General features: G+C 39.2%; 1 protein-coding gene across 3 annotated transcripts in view; it reads right to left on the reverse strand.

Moving 5' to 3' along the window:
- Nucleotides 1–16,020, reverse strand: part of SUMF1 (sulfatase modifying factor 1) — a 140,472-nt gene that overhangs the window by 7,901 nt on the left and 116,551 nt on the right. The window lies entirely within an intron of this gene.

The raw sequence follows: 16,020 nt of genomic DNA on the forward strand, positions 1-16,020 counted from the left end.
CCTTACATTATTGTTTAAGAGCCTGAGTGGCACAAGCAGTTTGCAATTGGCTGCTAACCTAAAGGTGGTTCAAACTCACCGAGTGGTTCCATGGAAGAAAGGCCTCATGATCTGCTTCCATAAAGGTTACAGTCAAGAAAATGCTGTGGGCAGTTCTACTTTGTAACACATGGGGTCTCCATGAGTTGGAATTGACTCAATGGCATCAGGTACTACTTAATTTCTAACACATTTAAACCCTACTACCAGGATTTAGGAAACCCTAGTGGCATAGTAGTTAAGAGTTCGTCTGCTAACCAAAAGGTCAGCAGTTTGAATCCACCAGGCACTCCTTGGAAACCGTATAGGGCAGTTCTACTCTGTCCTATAGGGTTGCTATGAGTGGGAATTGACAGCAACGGGTTTGGATTTTTTTGGACCAGGATTTAGATCCATATTTGTACCCATTCCAAAGATGATCCAACAGAATGTGGAAATTATTGAACAATATCGTTAATATCACACAGAAGTAACATTTTGCTGAAGATCATTCAAAAGCGATTACAGCAGTACATCGACAGGGAACTGCTAGAAATTCAACCCGGATTCAGAAGAGGACGTGGAACCAGGGATATCATTGCTGATGTCAAATGGATTATGGCTGAAAGCAGAGAATACCATAAAGATGATTACCTATGTTTTATTGACTATGCTAAGGCCTTTGACTGTGGATCATAACAAATTATGGATAACATTGCAAAGAACGGGAGTTCAGAACACTTAATTGTGCTCATGAGGAACCCGTACTTAGACCAAGAGGCAGTAGTTCAAACAGAACAAGGGGATACTGCATGGTTTAAAGTCAAGAAAGGTGTACATCAGGGTTATATCCTTCCACCATACTTATATCACCATCTGTGAATCAGAGATGCTCACAGAGGACAATCTTCAGAGACGGGAACACTAGCAGCATCCTTCATCTTGCTGCCTCTGCCACAGAACTGACTATAGACCCTTTGATTTTTTGTCCACATGAACTAATTTATTCTTAAATAGCACATTACCCTAGAAATCAGATTCTTAAGATACAAGTTGAAGATACAAGTCCTTTCTAGTAACTGAGTTAACTACACTTATTTTATTGCCATATTCTTTAAGAATGTCGACTTTGGAGAGCAAACATTGTTTAAAAAGTACTTCTGCTTGACTATTGTTGCTGTTAGTGCTGTTGAGTTGATTCCGACTCATGGCGACCCCATGTGTGCAGAGTAGAACTCTGCTCCATAGAGTTTTCAAGGCTGTGACCTTTCAGAAGTAGATCGCCAGGCCTTTCATCCGAGGTACCTCTGGGTGGACTTGAGCCTCCAACTTTTTGGTTAGCAGCCAAGCACATTCACTGTGTGCACCACCCAGGGACTCCAGGTCTGGGATTGTTGTTGTTAGTTGCCATCGATTCCCACTCATGGCAACCCCGTGTGTGCAGAGTAGAGCTGCTCCATAGGGTTTTCAAGGCTGTGACCTTTCGGAAGCAGATCACCAGGCCTGTCTCCTGAGGCGCCTCTGGATGGGTTGGAACTGCCAATCTTTTGGCTAGTAGTCAGGCACTTCACCATTTGTGCCACCTAGGGACTGCTTTGACTGTTACAGAATGATAAAAAATACTATTTTATAATTATAAATTATTATAATACTAGAATTTTAAAAGATGGCATTATCTTCATGAAATTGAAACATTCATAAAAATTGGCTTTGAAGGAAATTTCCACTCACTTTATTAAAGATGTTGAAGTGTGTACCTTGGGAAGAGTTTTTGCCCAAGAATAATAATCAACTTAGAGAGCAAAGGTTTTCAAATCTTCTAAATAAAAATTAAGTGTTTTTTTTTTAATTAATACAAATATCAGTGGCTAATAGAAGTAGAAAACTTTGCCTTAATTAAAACAAGTGTGCCAGAGATTATTTCTCTCTCCTCTTATTCCCAATATTAAGCCCCAATACTGGCTTGCTGTGAAGCATCAGGCAGGAATGAGTTCAAGAATCAATAGGACACCAACCTAATTTGAACAGAGGATTTTAAACTCAGAAAGGTCTCATTTTAAAAAAAATTCTCAAAATTGTTTTCATTCCCTGCAGTGTTCAAATAGTGAGTGTTTGTGGGGTGGGTTGTTTGTTTGTTTATATAGCAAATCTATAATTACCGCTCTGCCATTCTCCAATGTGTTAACAACGAGCAAATTACTGAACTTCTCAGAGTCTCAGTTAATTTTCTGGAAATAGCCTTGTTGTGAAGATCAAATTAGTTAACACATGTAAGGAATTTAGAACAACTCCTGAGTCCAGAATATAAGTATCAGTTTCCAGAATTATCTCTAGGATGGCCTAAACGTCTTCCTCCTCATTTTTATTCAGGTGTGATCGGGCCATAATGTCCTTCAACGACAATCTGAAAGAGTGAAAAAAGGTCACAAAGAGGTAACCTGAAGGGTCTGAGCAAGAGTTTCCTGTCCTGAGCCCTACATTTTAAAGTACCTAGGATATGCATGCGAAAGCTAGACAATAAAAAAGACAACCAAAGAAGAATTGACGCCTTTGAATTATGGTGTTGGCAAAGAGTATTGAACATACCATGGACTGCCAGAAGAGCCAACAAATCTGTCGTGGAAAAAGTACAGCCAGAGTGCTCCTTAGAAGCAACGATGGCAAGACTTCGTCTCATGTACTTTGGACATGTAATTAGGAGAGACCAGTCCCTGGAGAAGGACATCATGCTTGGTAAAGTAGAGGGTCAGCGAAAAAGAGGAAAACCCTCAATGAGATGGACTGATACAGTGGCTGCATCAATGGGCTCAAGCATAACAACAATTGTAAGGATGGCACAGGACTGGGCAGTATTTTGTTCTGTTGTACAGAGGATTGCTATGAGTCATAACCAACTTGACAGCACCTAACAACAACAACAGGATCACACACACAAACACACACATAAATGAATTAAAGAAAACATGGATACCAAAACCAAAGATATTACAAGAAAAGAAAGCTAACACCTTATGAATATAGATGCAAAAATCCTTCACAAAATATAGCAAACCAAATCCAGCAACATAAAAAAAGATTATACACCATGATCAAGTGGGGTTTATTCCAGGAAAGCAAGGCATGTTTTATAAAAATCAAAAAATGTAGTATACCATATTAATAGAATAAAGCACAAAAAACCACATGATCATCTCAGCAGACACAGAAAAAGCATTTGACAAAATGTAACACCATTTCATGATAAAAACAGTGAACAAATTTCAAATAGGCAGGAACTTCTTCAGCCTGAGAACAGACATCTATGAAAAATCCATAACTACTATCATACTTAACGGTGACAGACTTAATGCTTTCTACCTAAGGTTACTCTCACCACTCCTCAACATTGTACTGGAGGGTCTAGCTAGGACAGTTAGGCAAGAAAAAGAAATAAAAGGCATCCAGATTAGAAAAAAAGAAATCTATCTTTATTCATGGATGACATGATCTTGTATATAGAAAGTCCTAAAGAATTTATTAAAAAAAAACCAAAAACCTGAAACTAATAGGCAAGTGCAGCAAGGTTGCAGGATACAGGATCAAAACGCACAAAAAAATGAATTGCATTTCTGTACATTAGCAATGAACAATCTGAAAATGAAATTAAGAAAACCATTTCTTTATAATAACATCAAAAGGCATAAAATACTAAGCAATAAATTTTCAAAAGAAGTGTAATACACTCCTTAACTATGGGCTTTGCATAGTACAGTAAAACCTGTGAAAGCTGGAGCCTGTGTAAGGTGGAAGCCTGTCAGAGAGGGAAAACTTAAATATTTTCCACTAATAGCGATGGAAAAGTGGTGAGACTGCGCCCTGTCAAAGGCAGAAAACTTTCGAGACCCAGAAAAACAAGGCAGTCCCATTGAGTTCCAGCTCTCACAGGTTTCACTGTATAATGACTTTCTTCCAAAGAGCACAATATAGAAAAGGAGAATAAAAAGTAAGTTTACAGAAGGGAAACCTGATAAATACTACTTCATCCAGATGATCAAGGTCAATATGAATAGTGATCATGTTGATAACACATACCCTTGATATGATGTGATGAAAATGTCACTTTATCTCTGTGATCTTCCCCCCAAAAACCCATATCCCCAGTCTCATCATGAGAAAAATATCAGAAAAATTTCAATAGAGGGGTATCCTACAAAATACTTGTCTGGTACTACTCAAAACTGTCAAGGTCATAAAAAACTAAGGAAAGGCCAAAGAATTGTCACAGCCAATAGAAGCCTAAGGAGACATGACAACTAAATGTAGTATCCTGGATGAGATCCTAGAAGAGAAAAAAAAGACTTTAAGTAAAACGAAGAAAAACTAAATAAACTCTGGGCTTTAATAAAGAATAATGTATCAATACTGGCTCATTAGTTGTAACAAATGTACCACAGCAGAGTAAGATGAAACATAATGTAAATATACCATAACTTAGTGTTAATAGAAGAAAGTGGGTGTGGGGTATTGTCTCAATTTTTATGTAAATCTAAAACTTTGTAGAAAATAAAGTCTATTATTTTTCAAATGTGCAAAGGATTTGAATAGATATTTCTCAGAAAAAGATATAAAAATGACCAATAAGCACCTGAAAAGATGCTCAAAATTATTAGTCATTAGGGAAATGCAAATAAAAACCACAATGAGATACCACTTCACACCTACTAGAATATCTATAATCAAAAAGACAATAACAAGTATTGTCAAGGATGCAGAAAATTTGGAATCCTCCTACATTGCTGGTGGAATTGTAAAATGATGCAACCACTTTGTAAAACAGTTTGCATCATTTTATAATGACCCAGCAATTCCACTCTTACGTACTGAAGAGAACTGAAAACATATGTCTGTGCAAAAACATGTACGCGAATGTTCGTAACAGCATTATTGATACTAGCCAAAAAGTAGAAACAACCCAAATGTCCATCAAGTGATAAATGGATAAACAAATTGAACTATTCTGTACAATGGAATATTATTTGGCTGATAAAAGGGAATGAAGATCTGATACACATGAACCTTGAAAATATTATGCTAAGTGAAATAAGCCAGACACAAAAGGTCACATATTGTATGATTCTGTTTATATGAAATGTCCAGAATAGGCAAATATATAGAGATAGAAAAGAGATAAATGGTTTCCAGGGGCTGGGGGAAGGAGAGGATAGGTAGTATCTGCTAATGGGTATAGGGTTTCTTATTGGAGTAATGAAAATCTTTTGGAATTAGTGGTTACGGTTGCACAACTGTGTAAATATACTAAAATCACTGAATTGTATACTTTAAAGTGAATTTTATTGTATGTGAATTATATATCAATAAAGCTGTTATTAAAAAAAAAAAAAAGACAATGACAACATGGGTGCCTCTTACTTGGGAACCAGCATTCTATAACTCTGAACTTCAGGCCCCAGGGAAATGCATCTCCACATCTCTTGCTTTCTGACCTCAATACAAAACATAACTGGGCCTAATTCTGTGATCGTTGGTGGATTGGGCCATTACCAATATCAGAGATGGACACTGCTTCAGAGTGCAGAAAGAGATTTGAACTGCAGAAGTGCTTAGTTTGGTAAGAAAATAGATGAATTACACTCTTTGATGGTTATGAGGATGGGGAGGGAGGGTGAGGGTTATTTACTAACTAGATACTAGGCAAGAATTATCTTAGGTGAAGGGAAGGACAGCACACACTACAGGAGAAGTCAGCACAACTGGACTAAACCCAAACTAAGAAGCTTCCTGAATACAATCAAACGCTTTGAGGGACAAAGTAGCAGGGATAGGGGTCTGGGGACCATGCTTTCAGAGGACATCTAGGTCAACTGGGATAACAAAGTTTATTAAGAAAATGTTCTGTATCCTACTTTGGTGAGTGGCATCTGGGGTATTAAAAGCTTGCAAGCAGCCATCTAAGATGCATCAATTGGTCCCAACCACCTGGAGTAAAGGACAATAAAGAACACCAAATACACAAGGAAAGTATTAGCCCAAGAGACAGAAAGGGCCACATAAACCAGAGATTTCATCAACCTGAGACCAGAAGAACTAGATGGTGCCCGGCTACCACCAATGACCACCCTGACAGGGAACACAACAGAGAGTCTCAGATGGAGCAGGAGAAAGGTGAGGTGCAGAACTCAAATTCTAGTAAGAAGACCAGACTTAATGGTCTGACTGAGACTGGAGGAATCCCAGAAAGCATGGCCCCTGGATTCTCTTATCAGCCCAGAAATAAAACAATTTCCGAGGCCAACTCTTCAGACAGAGATTGGACTGGACTGTGGGACATAAAGTGATACTCATGAGGAGTGTGCCTCTTAGCTCAAGTAGATGCAAGAGACTAAATGGGCAGCTTCTGTCCAGACGTGAGATGGGAAGGCAGAGAGGGTTAGGAGCTGGTTGAAGGTTGATTGGACATGGGGAATCAGGGGTGGAAAGGAGAAGTGTGCTGTCACAGTATGGGGAGAACAATTAGATTCACATAACAATGTATGTATAAATTTCCATATGGTAAAAAATAAAATAGATGAATTAATTAACTTGTCAGATTCTTCCTCTCAGATAGCATGAAGGCAATAGATTCTTGAATAATAAAGTGCAGTTTTCTTGTATGTTGAATGTCAGTTTTCTTCCTGTTCAAGTTTATGGTTCCAGATGTACTCATGAACTTCCACGGTATTTATTACAGTTGGAAATTGAGAAATATTTTGCAATATTTTAAAACAAGTCATATTACTCTTAAATTTGTAAACATGTAGGTGGTAGAAGTTTGATACCTCTTCTTTTAGTGTGGATTTCAGAGATGGTGAAAATGGCAATATAAATAATGTTGTTGTTAGGTGCCATCGAGTCAGTTCCAACTCATAGCGACCCTATGTACAACAGAACAAAACACTGCCAGGTGCTGCACCATCCTCACAATCGTTGCTATGTTTGAGCCCATCGTTGCAGCCACTGTGTCAGTCCATCTCATTGAGGATCTTCCTCTCTTTTACTGACCCTCTACTTTACCAGGCATGATATCCTTCTCCAGGAGCTGATCCCTCCTGATAAAATGTCCAAAGTGTGTGAGACGAAGTCTCGCCATCCTAGCTTCCAAGTAGCACTCTGGCTGTACTTCTTCAAGACAGATTTGTTGGTTCTTCTGGCAGTCCACGGTATATTCAGTATTCTTCACCAACACCATAATTTAAAGGCATCAATTCTTTGGTCTTCCTTAGTCATTGTCCAGCTTTTTCACATGCATGTGAGGTGACTGAAAATACCATGGCTTGAGTCAAGTGCACCTTAGTCCTCAAAGTGACATATTTGCTTTTTAACACTTTAAAGAGGTCTTTTGTACCAGATTTGCCCAATGCACTACATCATTTGATTTCTTGACTGTTGCTTCCATGGATGTTGATTGTGGATCCAAGTAAAATGAAATCCTTGACAACTTCAGTATTTTCTCCACTTATCATGATGTTGCTTATTGGTCCAATTGTGAGGATTTTTGTTTTCTTTATGTTGAGGTGTAATCCACACTGAAAGCTGTAGTCCTCGATCTTCATCAGTAAGTGCTTCAAGTCCTCTTCACTTTCCACAAGAAATGGGAATTCCAGAACACTTAATCGTGCTCATGAGGAAACTGTACATAGACCAAGAGGCAGTATTTTGAACAGAACAAGGGGATGGTGCATGGTTTAGTATCAGGAAAGGTGTGTTTCAGGGTTGTATCCTTTCACCATACTTATTCAGTCTGTATGCTGAGCAAATAATCTGAGAAGCTGGACTATATGAAGAAAAATGTGGCATCAGGATTGGAGGAAGACTCATTAACAGCCTGTGATATGCAGATGACACAACCTTGCTTGCAGAAAGTGAAAAGGACTTGAAGCACTTACTGAGCATATAAATAATAGCTTATGTAATAAAATTATTTTCTGCCATCATAATAATTTATCAAATGTGACCACACTGCAATGTTTGAACATGGTATGTACATAAATTTCATGGTTTATTTCTAACTCTGTCTCAGCAGAGTGCAGCTTTTTCAATATCAAAATTAATAAACTATGCAAGACTGGAGAAAGATGATTTCATTTAGTATCATTGCTAAAAGAATACCAACTATGTGAACAATCTTGAATATAACAACACAATTTATGGTTTTGCTCAAATGAAGATAAGAAAAATAAATATTATGGAATGAATATATAATAATTTATGAATTCATTATTTTATTACCCATCCAAACAGTGCCACCTCATGGCATGCACAAAGATGATTGAATTTACTCTTTTTTTGGAGGGGGGCAACTTTCAATCATATGAAAACCATAGCTTTATACATGTTTTTCATGCTTGTGGTGATGATATTTTTGTCAAGTAGGAAGATAAAGGATTTATAACTTTTTAATGTTCTGAAATATCGCCTGTGGCTCTCCCACAAGCTGTCCTTGCCTTGATGCTTATAAGGGAGGGAAGGAATTAGCTTCGCTGGCAAGGCGATTATGGGACTCAAACAAAATAATGGATGTAGAACTAATTTATTTACTTGTTTATTTATATAGGCTACAAAGCACAGTTATCATTACAGGTGTATTTCTAGCTTGTCTGCAAACAGAAAAGTTCGCAGTTCGAATCTACCCAGCATCTCCACAAAAGAAAAGACCTGGCAATCAGCTCCCATAAAGATTACAGCCTTGGAAACCCTATGGGGAAGTTTTACTCTGTCATACAGGGTCGCTATGAATCAGAATCAACTTGATTGTGCACAGCGACAATGACACCTAGGTAAACACAGAATAGGATATACAGTACATTATCCTAAAAGTGGTCTTTGGTTACACCAAACAGTTTAAATTCAGTATAATGGTAGGTCCTTCTTGGTAGTAAATGTTGTGGAAGTATTGTAATAAGCTCCCAAAGGAGGTCTGTTGATTATTTAAATCAGGGGATACATGTATTTGATCGTTTAAATATAGCCAAAATTATAAGCAGAAGCTGAAGGACATCCTTGGAAGTCCCTTTTACTTTATGACTCTGTTTGGGACTTCCCTGGGATGAATGAAACCCTCACTATTCTTGTGTATATTCTTATTCAGTTAAGCATTACTCTTTGCCTCGTTGCCTAAAGCTGGAAGTCATCTAAGACCTTCCCTGTCCTTACTACATCTAGTCAATCCCCAAGTCCTACAAATTCCATGTCCTGCTTATCTCTCAAAATCTGTCCATTTTTATTCACCCCCTTTATCACTTTATTCCAGGCTTCCATTATTTCTCCCCTGTAACAGTATCGCTGACTCTAGCCTCACAATGCAGCCTCCACCTTCAAACCCTTCAGTGACTTCTCATCACTCTTAGGATAAAGTTCACATTTCTTAACATGACCAGAAGGCCCCTGCCCACTTCTCTTACTCTTTTGTCTTATTTTTCTGTAGTCCAGCTCAAAGGAAAACACAAGCTTGTTCTCACTTCTAGCTTAAAGGAGCAGGTTGTTCAACTTTGCCTTCAGAGGGCATTAGAAGGTATTTCTTTTTTGGTGTCATTTTATTTAAATTGTTCTTTGCAGAATACTCTAGATTCCTTCATCCTGATGCCTTTTTCGATGTTACTGGGATTTCTTACACTTCAACTCTTATTTTCCTTGTTTACATGGCTACTAGGCAGCTAAAATAACAATAAAGCTGGCAATATAGTCTTGTATTTTCCTACCTCTTCTTCATTCCTTTCTTTCTTTCCCCCTTCTCCTCTTTTTCTCTGTATACTTGCCAGCCAGCCATCCATCACTTCCATCAGCCTACTGTCCCCTTGTCATTCATTTCCTCCAGCCACCTGCCCAGCCTAGTCTTCTACTGCCACACTGCCTTGGTTGAATTGGGAAAATACAAATTACTTGATCTACCATATAACCACCTCTGTTGTATATCCATTTACTAACTTGCTTTCACTTCTTCTAGTCTTCTGCCAGTTATTGCCAGTTGTCATCAAGTTGATTCCGACTCATGGCAACTACATGAGTGTCAGAGTAGAACTGTGCTCCATAGGGCTTTTAATGGCTAATTTTTCGAAAGTAGATTACCAGGCCTTTCTCCCGAGGTGCCTCTAGGCAGACTCAAAATGCCAACTTTTCAGTTAGCAGCCAAGCACGTTAACCATTTCCACCACCGAGGGACTCCCTCTAGTCCTCTACCAACCCAACCAGTTGCCATAGAGTCAACTCCAACGCATGGCGACCCTACATGTGCAGAGCAGAATTGTGTTCCATAGGGTTTTCATGGCTGTAACCTTTTGGAAGTAAATCACCAGGGTTTTCTTCTGAGGCATCTCCAGGTGGGTTCAAACAGTCAACCTCTCAGTTGGTAGCCAAGCACTTAACCGTTTTCACAACTCAGACGCTCCCTAGTTTTCTTGTCTAGACATATTCAATGCTCCCTAATTTAACAGAGCAGCCAATTACCAAGCACTGATAACACCATTTCCAACCCCACATGTCCCATTAACTTGGTACACCATTGCTCTCTGACTAGCCCACACTCTACCCTCTTCTGTCCTTTGACCACTCCTGTCCTCTTTTCCTAGCCTACCTCTACCTTGAATCATTTGTGCATAGTAGGTAGACACAGAAAAATGCCTCCAAACAAATCCAAAACCTATTTCTCCTATCTGGTATTTGAACACATTTGAATTCCCTCGGTTAGGTTTTCCATTCGCCTCCAAGGAGTTTTATAAAGGGGTTATCTTTTGTTGTTTATTTTGGGAGGGTATCTTAGTCATCCAGTGCTGCTATAACAGAATACCACAAGTGGATGGCTTTAACAAAGAGAAGTTTATTCTCTCACAGTCCTCTAGGCTAGAAGTCCAAATTCAGGGCGCCAGCTCCAGGGAAAGGCTTTCTCTGTCTGTTGGCTCTGGAGGAAGGTCCCTATGATCAGTCTTCCCTTGGTCTAGCAGCATCTCAGTGCAGGAACGTCAGGTCCAAAGAATGCGCTAACTGGTCCACCTGACAGATATTTTTGGGGGACACAATTCAATCTATGACAGAGGGTTTCTTTGTTTGCCTATCCCAGTTTCTCTTATCTACGCCTACTCTTGAAAATAACCTCTTTCTTCTTTCCTCCCCAGTAACCAACTCACCTTCTCCCCATCCCACTCCCAATCATAAACTCATTGGCATACATCCTCAACTTTTTCAAGGGTAGCAATTAAGGGCAGTTCAAAGACTAATGCTTGATCTTCAACTGACAACAGACCCTCCCATTATCTTGTCCTGCAGAAATGATTCCCAATTTTTTTGACTACTTTAAAACAAATTAATTTTAGGGACTAAATTTTTTACTTTTTTGCCAAGTAAGAATACTAAAGAATAAACAGACTATTACTTACTATCACCATACTTTCTAAAACAAGGGGCATTTTAATGTGTGGAAGCAGGTGGGGCACATAATCTCTTAAAATCTCTCAACAGTACTTAAAATGAAGACCAACCAAAACCAAACACGTTGCTGTCGAATTGATTCTGACTCCTAGCAACTCTATAGAACAGAGTAGAACTGCCCCACAGGGTTTCCAAGAAATATTGGTGGATTCAAACTGCTGACCTTTTGGTTAGCACCTGAGCTCTTAACCACTGCACCACCAGGGCTCCAAATGAAGACAGTTTAGCTTTATGAACAACTTGACACCTTGTCCTTGTTTTTCTTTGCAAAGACCAGCACTCGGGAAGTAGTTCTAATTGCAACCACCTTATCACCTAAACAATTCTATTATTAATTCACTCATTCATTCACTCATTCATTCAACAAATGTTTGTCAAGTATCTAGTATATGCTAGGTGGTATGAAGTCAGGTCTTTGAACTCATTACTCATTCAGCAAGCGTTTACTGAGCACCTAGTATGCTACATTCAGGAGAAGTTGGGACCAAAAGTAATCTTCATTCTCAAGCATTCACAGTCAAATAAGAGAAAAACTATATACAATTTGGGTAAGAAGTTCTTAGCCTAGGGTCTCTGTACTATATGTACACTTCGTTGGGCCTTTGGGTCCCTATAATTTAGTATATGTCTGCAAATTTGGCATTTGTGTGATTGACTTTATGTCTAGCTCCTCTATTAGATTGTAAGCTCCTTGAGGACTGGGACCAGGTCCAGTTTTGCTCACCATTGTCTCTCCAGCACTTAAGAGGTATCATTGAGTGAATGAAAAAAATAAACGTTAAGTGTGATGAACCTGGCATTTTCTTTAGGATCAAGTCCAGATTGTTTACTAGGACACCTTCACGGCTTCTACCATTTACCTTTTCAACAAGATCCCACCACCACTCCCTTCTCGTTCTATGATTTAGCCCATCTGGGTAGCATACTATTTCCTAAACAGGCCTTGGAATATCTGGCTCATGCTGCTTTCCTTCTTGGGATACTTCCAATGTCCAATCCTTCCACCCCTCCCTTCCCTGCTTATTGACTTCTTTCCCATCTCCTGTTTTTCTGTGAAGCACCGTGTTATAGACTAGGTTTCCTGGGAAGCTGACTCTGAGACAAAGATTGGTGTACAGGAATATTCTTAGGGCGTGCTCTTGGGATCAACAACTGTGAAATGGAAGGGAAGAAAGTAGATTAGATAAAAGAGAAGCTGGGCTGCAATGAAATCTCAACAAAGACCTCAGCCAACCTCACAAGGAGCTCTGAAGCTGAGGTGGCCCTTCAGGGCTGTCCCACGTTGTAGTGAGAGATTGGGTTTTATATTCCCGCATCAACCAGTGACTGGATGCAGGCTGCCCCTGGAAAGGGGGCATGGTTTTGGGTGAGAGTGCTAACAGCATTCCCAACAACTAAAGGAATAAGTCCTTTACCCTGCAGGGGAAGCTGGGCAGAGTAGCACATCTACCACACCAATGTTTTCAAATTTTAGCACCCCTTAGAATCATCCAAGAGGGCTTGTTAAAGTAGATTGCTTGGCCCTACCTACAGAGTTTCTAATTTAATAAGTCTGGGATAGGGCCTGAGAATCTGTATTTCTAACAATCTGCATTTCCTGGTGATGTGGTTTTGGGATCACACTTTGAGAACCGCTGCACTACACATGTAACCACAGAAAACCTCAACCCACTTAATTTCTGACCATTCACTTACTGTGCTGTTATTTGCATGTAGCATCTTTTTCCGAGTCACATCCCTTTGAGAATGCAAAGTTTTACAGTCCATGTTATGGTTTATGTTCTTCATTTAAGCAAATGGAAAGTCACTGATGGGATTTGAGCAGAATGGGGACATGATAATATGATTCCTTCAAAATAGTGTGGAGAACTGACTTCGGTTCCGGAGCAGGGGGTAGTTGCCAGAGCATATTCAGGTGGACCAGTCAGGAAACCCCATTACCATCGAGTTGATTCCAACTTATGGCAACCCCATATGCTACAGAGTAGAACTGTCCCATAGGGTTTTCTTGGCTGTAAACTTTATGGAAGCAGATGACCAGGCTTTTCTTCCACGGCACCACTGGGTGAGTTCGAACAGCCAATCTTTAGATGAGTAGTCAAGCATAAACCATCTGCGCCACCCAGGGATCTTTACAGAAAAGAGTTAATAAGTCACAGCTTAGACTAGTGAAGATGAAGAAACCAAAGAGATTTAAGAGGTATTTAAGAGGCAATAGTGACAGGACTTAGAGATGGACTAGATGTGGAGAGTGAGAAAGAGGAACAGGTTAAGAATAACTGCCGTTTCTGGCTTATGCAAATGGATGTACTAAGGTGCTATTTCCTGAGAGAAATATCACTGGAAGAGAAACAGTTTGTAGGACACAAGGCCCTCAGATACATAGCTTTTACGACTTTTTGGTTTGTTATTTCCATAGTTATCAAGTTGCAACTGCTTAAAAAAAAAACAAAAACTTTAACTTGCTTCATTTTTCTTCTTCTTGTTTTCTGCCATAGAAACATTGATTTCTCCATATGATATCCCTAGTGTAAGGAGATGTAGGTGATGTAGCTATGTCTTCAGGAATGCTTCTTTGACTATTTGACCCCAAAAAAATGATTTAAAGTCTCATATGAGAACATCTTGTTTGGAATTGGCTGTATCCAAAAAAAAAATGACAAAGTACATCACACAGGCTAGCATTATTGTCAGAAAGCACAGCTGTATTTTGCCAAATTTGTTCTCCCACCTCAGACACAGCTCTGGCCATTCTGTTGACAACATAAAAAGGAGAAAAACAGGTGGCAATGACATGAAGAAAAATAGGATCATACAGTAAAGACATTGTGACTCAATTCAAGCACACCTCCTACCAAGGTATAGAGGTGCTTATAATAATGATGGAGCCCAGGTAGCTCAGGTTGCTAACCAAAAAGGTCGGAAGTTCGAATCTACCAGCCTGTCCTTGGAAACCCTATGGGGCAGTTCTTTTCTGTCCTATAGGGTCGCTATGAGTCAGAATTGATGCAACAGCAATGGGTATAATAATGATAACCCTGGGAGATGAAGGGCATTTTTTTTAATGGAATTTAGAATCCTAGAATTTAACTTTCAAGACTTAGGAATCTTTTTGTAGTCCTACTAAAAATGAGTATATAGTTTTTCTTTCTTTTTAAATCTGCCAAATGGACACTGAATGTTTTGTTTTCAGAATGAAATCATTTTATATCAGATAAAAATAGGCTTTTAAAATTTCAGAATCTTAGAAGAATTATAAGGCTACAGGCAAGGGAAACTTTTTGGCATCTGTCATTTGTAATAGTTTAAGATATGACAAGTTTTCATTAGGCATTCTCTGCTGGACAGAGATCATATGTATTTGCTTCCCAATTTTTATTTTTATTTCCATAAAAAAAATTAAAAAAAAAAAAACCTCTCTTTACTAATACATCTGTACTCTTATAGCTGGTTAGACTTCTTGCTTCCCACCCCCAGATACTGACACAGAACATCAAGGGTGATAACTAATGCTATTTGCGCTTTATTTTTTTGAAACTAAGAAGAAATTCAGCTGAAATACTCAGTTCCACTTTCATTTATAAATAGTGCCACTCTGAGAATATACAAGGCAATTCATAACAGTTTATTCCTCATTACAAAGCTAACATGAGCATGAGAGTCTTACAGAGTGTATGGCACATAGAAGCTCCATACCTTCAAGTTCATAGAGCAAAACCCACGGTTCCAATACAGAAAGCTGGCATCAAGTGTAACCAAAAGATGACACACTATTGGGAACTTGGATGCAGATGGACTTTAGGTCCTCACTTCCAGCAAATGTCAAAAGCTCTGGTCATTTAGCCAACCTTTATTAAGCACTCAGTACATACCAGTTATTGTTTAGATGCTTCAATACTATGGTAAAAGCTTCTGTTTAAATTTAAAAACAAAAAACAAAAAAAGTACTATAAAGTGCAAGTCATTCCATAGTTTTATATGGCTGGTTTCACCTTTGGATTTACTTCATCTGTCAACCCAGTCACAGAATTCCAGAGTAGGAGGCTCCTTACAAATTGTGGAGTGAGGAGTCTACAACAGATCTGTGCCAAGGGAGCTGTGCACCATTTTCCAAGCCCTGTTGGGTCAGCGGTTAAAGCACTAGGCTGCTAACTGAAAGGTTGGTGGTTGGAACCCACCAGTTGCTCCAAGGAAGAAAGATGTGACAGTCTGCTTCCATAAAGATTTACAGCCTTGGAAACTCTAGGGGGCAGTTCTACTCTGTACTGCATGGAACCGACTCGATGGCAGTGGGTTTGGTTTTGGTTTGGTCTTCCTCCCAAATGATTTTATGTCATTCCAGAAGTGAGTCATGAGATAGAGCCTAAGGCAGAAGCTGCATCCCTCAGTGTTGTAGAAACAGAGCCAACAAGATGGACATGCTGGTGACTCTTAGGAACAACTCTCCTAAAATCTCCAGGGAGAATTTTCCTGACACTCTCCTCTCCTCATTTCCCGATTAAAAAAAAAAAAAAAAAAAAACCCGTTGCCATTGAGTTGATTCTG

Source organism: Trichechus manatus, unplaced genomic scaffold, assembly GCF_000243295.1.
Source record: "Trichechus manatus latirostris isolate Lorelei unplaced genomic scaffold, TriManLat1.0 scaffold00001, whole genome shotgun sequence".
Taxonomy (NCBI): Eukaryota; Metazoa; Chordata; class Mammalia; order Sirenia; family Trichechidae; genus Trichechus; species Trichechus manatus.